The following is a 6,000-nucleotide window of genomic DNA, read 5'->3' as shown; positions in this document are numbered from 1 at the left end:
CATCCGGCAGTTACACAACCCGCAGGCTGTCGAGAACTACGCACGTCTACTTGACGAGGCAATAGCTTTCACGGAGAAACGATGTGCTTCGACTCTCGACGTTGGATGGGGCAAGCTACGTTACCGAGCCAACAAAATGACTGGTTTGATGGGGAATGCCGCCAAGCGATGAAGAGTAGAAAAAATGGCCACCAGAGAGAACGCGGTCAAATATCGACGAGCTCGAAATGAGTAGACCTCGATCCTAAGATGAAAAAAGTACTGGAGCAACTGTTTTGGGATAATGACGCGCGCAATTTTTTTGAACCAATCTCGTAAAGGCTATACATCGAATCCAGATATGTGTAGGGACGAGGGAGAAAACCTGATGACAAGCAAGCGTCAGGTGGTCGATAGGTAGAAACAGTTCTTCGATGAGCACGTCAATAGCAAAACAACGGAAGAAGGCGAAATGCAGAGTCTCTGTTTCCGAAATCCTGAAGTTCAAACGGGAAATTGGCAGGGACAGACTACTGGCAGAGCTCTACGCTACTACGGATCAAATCTTCACTCTCCGTAGTTTTCTCAGAAATTCTGGTAGTACAACGTTCCCACACGTTTCGTGGACTTTGAAGCAGCATATGATAAAGTCAATGGAGACCAGCTATTCCATATAATGCTACGGTTTTTTAGATAAACTGACACGTCCTATCACCTCCTACCTTGGACCATGTGATGTGCGCGTGCGTATCAGTAACACTTTCGAATCCCTTAGAAGCGCACATAGGGTTGAGACAAAGAGATGAACCATCGTGAACGCTGTTCAACATTGCTCTTGCAAACGACCTCAACAAATTTAGTGGTGGAGACTATCTACGCCAGAAAAAAGGGTAGGCTAGAATAGTTGAACTAAAAATTAATGCGTCGAAAACCGAGTACATATAGGGAACGTCCTACGGACGGTGATCATAGACGGCGATGTACTCGAAGTGGTAGATGGTTGCGTATACTTGGAGTCGCTGACAATAACACAAGTGAAGAGATTCACAACACCTAGGAAAAAATGTTGTTCTTATTCTGAGATGAGAGGCAAAACTTTAACACCTCGAGATAAACACAGGTAATTCAATTTATTCACTTTTATTGCAAATTTTCACATTATCAATAAATACTATCCTTGACTGTTCGAAACACTGCTTCTTGAAAATATTTCAATAATGTTAATCAACATTTTTCCAACACTCGTCTTTTTATGGTTTACCATTTTTTGCATGGTATAATTACGAAACCCGAGAGTATGCAATTTGATCTTCTGGGTAGCCTATTCAATGCACCCAAAGCTGCATTTTCCTCAACACAGCCATCTCCGGCATCTCTGACCACCTTCTCCGCACAAAATGCAAATAAAAGATGCATTGTGAAACTCGATTTAGAAGTGACAATGTTTTTAATGATACGTACAACTGTGCCTGTGTATTTGTGTGTATAATACTCTCGACCATGAGATACGAATGGGGATGAAAATTCTTTTCAAACTGTAAGTGGTCGTCCCCGTCCCTTCCCCCTTTTTCCGACTGCATCGACAATTGAATCATGGACCGGAGACCCGAAAGGATTTCAGAGTAGAAATCGATACATTCGGAAAATACCACATTTCGGTCTACTGTACAGTAGCAAACTGATGAGCAAAAAACCGGACCAATTTCAATTGCATTCTGATGCATTCAATTGCTGCATGGCCACTATAGCAGTGTACTGTTTGAGACTGGAACTATGCACAAGATATTTTACTGCCTCCGGTCTTGGTTTAGAATTGCATATCTAAGAATTTTGCGGCCCAAATGACGTCGACGATGAATCGATTCTGTTTGGTAACGTTGAAAAAGCCTTTGGTAGTGTACAGTACATGCTCTGGATTCGTTGAGGTCGAGTCCATTTTCACTCGTACCCGCATCAGGACTCACCGCTTGGATGACATTTCCCTTCCCGTATGGATGTAGGCTTTAGCTGAGGAAACACAAACCCGTCTAGGTGACCGAAATTTCATTTCAGAAACGATAAATCCTTTGGGATTACGATTATCCTTCATGATGGATGCTAGCGATGGGAGCGCTATACTTGTGCACATTGTAGAATGGACGTTGTGTCTGTTTTTGTGTACGAGCTCTCTAGTGCTGTTGACTCTGTTTGGCCACACAGCAGCACAAGGAACGTGTGATAGATAGTTCATTTGACGCTGCCACACTGGTATCGACCCCGAACGAAATGCAGAATCAGTGTTGTTTGACCTCAGACACATTTCAGCTTTGCGGTTTCGGTTGAATGCGCTCTGATGGCTGCAAGCGTGGTTGCGGAGTGTAGTGAAATGTTTAGAGCAGCGTTCCAGTCGATGAAAAAAGAATAACTCACTTGATTATGGAGTCTACGGTATTTTGTTAGGGAAACGTTTCCATTGGATTGGTAATATAATTGAATGCTTGTGTGGAAGCGAATGCTCTGCGATTGTATTTTTTTTATGAATGGGTTTATGTTGCAACTCAATCTAAATAATATGTCACGCATTGCCATATTTTTCACTTTTGTTCTGTGAATATTATCGGCGTTCTTACGTTGGCACAAATCACTAAATATTTGTAGTTCACAGCCTTCTGCAGACAAAAACAGAGAATCGTGAAGACCTGCACATTCTTGTCAGATGAAACAAAAACTATTTTTATAAACAAAACTATTTTACGATCACGCGAGGAACTCAGCGGTGCGCGAGTGACCTAGAGGAGTTCAGAGATCGAGAGCCCCAATAAGACACCGCTCTTAGCTCTGCTAGATACCAGAGCTTTGGATTGTGAGAATGAGAAACAAGAAAAATTAGGGCTAGCATAAAGCTTGAGCAAATAATGAATTCGATCTTGTTCCTTCAAGTATTCCGTAAGGTCACTTGAGCTCACGCACAGTGGGGCAAATGGGTCCGTTGGCGCGACAAAACCTCATAACTCCTTAACGGTTGTTTTCACAGTGTTCATGTCTTCGGCAATGTTGTTCACCATAAAAACATCTTCTTTAGAAATGTATTCAGGCAGCTTATTTTTTTTTTAATTTCAGATATATTCGAACTTTCGAGTCATCATGAAATGAATTATTGAAGGTTTGTAGTTGCCTTTGTATAGTTTTTTGTCATCCTATGTGTCATCATATTTAGGAAAGAATATAAAATAAAGTTTTAATGTTATTGTTTGTGATAAAATGTTTCAAATAGAAACATTGTTCAATTAAAGTTTAGTTGGTCATGTTCCCTTTCTAAGAGCTCATCTTGTTTAATTTTCTACCATTTAACATGAATACTAAACGCTTACTTTTGTTTAAAACACTGCTCACCCAATAACAAGCTGTTTCCTAGTACTAATAATTATTTCCGGGGTGTCTTAATACTACTGGACGTCAATTTCGAAAGACCCCCGAACACAATCATGGTCGTGTTGCATACACCGGCATTCAGCAAAGCCTATTGTAGGAAAAACATCGATACGGACACTGCTGATTGACGATTTTTAACATGAGTTGACATGAAAACAATCGTTGGGAAAACTCGAATTACTCAGTAAGTCGCAACTAGTAGCAGCTGAGTTTTGGTTTAGTAGATACTAGTTAATACCTTGTATTTTAGTACAATAATAGAGTCATAGCAGAACAACGTAGAACTTTATGTTTTTCATATTGCCGAAAATGAGGAAAAATTACAAAAAAAAACTGGTTTTACACACTATGCCTCCTACAAACCTATTTTCAACAAAACTGTCTCAAAATCACATAACCTATTAGTTTATACTCTGTTTTATAAGTATCATATGAGTTAGCTTATAAATTTCTAAGTATTTGCATGCCCTACTGGAGAATATCTGTGAAAAATTTTTCTTACATTTTACAAGCCTTTTAAATTCTCACTTTCACAATATTATAGCACATTTTCTAAATTATTTTTCAAAGTGAATTATCATGATTTCCAGTCGATAACATGTCTACTACAAGTATAAAATAAAATGAGGTATGAAAACTGAATTTTATTTTTTTAGTTTTGTCGCGACTTTTCTGGGTTCTACCCCACAGTGCCACGTACGGAACCTCTCCGCGTTTTATTTTGAAAGATTTCAAGTTGAGCATAAATACCGTTAGAGCTAGAGTAATTTAATATCTTTACCTGTTTATGGATATTCAATTCGACGTATGGCTAACTCGCCACCCTCGCCGCCTGTGTAGGGTCCGCAGTTCGTCGTCCACTTTTTTCATATTTTTTTTTTTTAGGGGGGGAATGTTTGTAATGATTTATTTATGTTCTAATATCTATTCAGAATTAGTATTGTGTGTTCTGCCACAAATGGTAACATTTCAACACTATTATATTTGTACGCTTTTTTATATTTTTGAATATTATTAGCTTTCGCAGTTAAGTTAATGTAATTGTAGGAAAATTATCAAACCTACTTATCAAGGAAAAAAAAGGAATAAAGCAAAACTTAAAATAAACTTAAAACTATGTTACTGACTATAAAGTGAGCTAATCGTTGCAATTGAGGATTGCAACGATTTTTGTCGGAATTTGTTGATAATTTGGCTTGACATATTTTCTAATGTTTCTACATTAGTGAGCCTATGTAGCTCGTTCGTGCTAAACCAGGGAGGACAAAATCATTTTCAAAAGTTTATTCTGAATCCTTTGAAGTGTCTTCTTCCTGGTTGCACAACAACTTGTCCAGATGGGAACTGCATATAACATTGCTGGCCTAAAAATTTGTTTGTAAATTAACAGTTTATTCTTGAGACAAAGTCTAGAATTCCTGTTGATAAGAGGATATAAACATTTGATATACTTATTGCACTTTGACTGGATATTTTCAATGTGCTCCTTGAAAGTAAGATTCTTATCATAAATTAGCCCTAAGTATTTAACTTGATCATACCAATTTAAGACCACACCGTTCATCTTAATAACGTTGTTATGGGTGGGTTTGAGAAATGAAACTCTTGGCTTATGAGGAAAAATAATTAACTGTGTTTTAGAAGCATTAGGGGAAATCTTCCATTTCTGCAAGTATGAAGAAAATATATCTAAACTTTGTTGTAGCCGACTGCATATAACACGAAGGCTTTTTCCTTTTGCGGAAATGCTTGTATCGTCACAAAACAGAGATTTCTCACAACCTGGTGGTAAATCAGGAAGATCAGAAGTAAAAATGTTATATAAGATTGGGCCCAAGATACTCCTCTGAAACACACCAGCTCTAACAGGCAATCTATTAAATTTACCATTTAGATAGTTAACCTGAAGAGTGCGGTCAGTTAAATAACTTTGTATCATTTTTGTAAGGTAAAGCGGAAAACTGAAATTTGACATTTTAGCTATTAAACCTTTATGCCAAACACTGTCGAATGCCTTTTCTATATCTAGTAGAGCTGCTCAAGTCGAATAGCCTTCAGATTTATTAGTTCGAATCATATTTGTTACTCTAAGTAACTGATGAGTAGTGGAATGCCCATGGCGAAAACCAAACTGCTCATTTGCAAAAATTGAGTTCTCATTAATATGTGTTATCATTCTATTGAGAATTATTCTTTCAAAAAGTTTGCTAATAGAGGAAAGTAAACTAATTGGTCGATAACTTGATGCCTCAGCTGGATTCTTCTCGGGTTTTAAAATTGGAGTGACTTTGGCATTTTTCCATTTCCTAGGAGAATGTGCTAGTGCAAAGCATCTGTTAAAAATCCCATCATCTCCTGGTGCTTTCATGTTTTTGAATTTTTTGAGAATAGTTCGCACCTCATTCAAGTTTGTTTCCAATACCTCTTCAGAAAGAAATTCTTGGGTGGTGATCTGATCATACTTTTGGTTTACTTCATTTTCAATAGGACTTACTACGTTCAAACTGGAGTTATGAACACTCTCAAACTGCTGAGCAAGTTTTTGAGATTTTTGTTCATTCGTTAGAAAAACGCAATCACCATCTTTAAGGACTGGAATGGGCTTCGAAG

The sequence above is a fragment of the Wyeomyia smithii genome, chromosome 2, assembly GCF_029784165.1.
Source record: "Wyeomyia smithii strain HCP4-BCI-WySm-NY-G18 chromosome 2, ASM2978416v1, whole genome shotgun sequence".
Lineage (NCBI taxonomy): Eukaryota > Metazoa > Arthropoda > Insecta > Diptera > Culicidae > Wyeomyia > Wyeomyia smithii.
Note: the sequence above shows the minus strand (reverse complement) of the source record.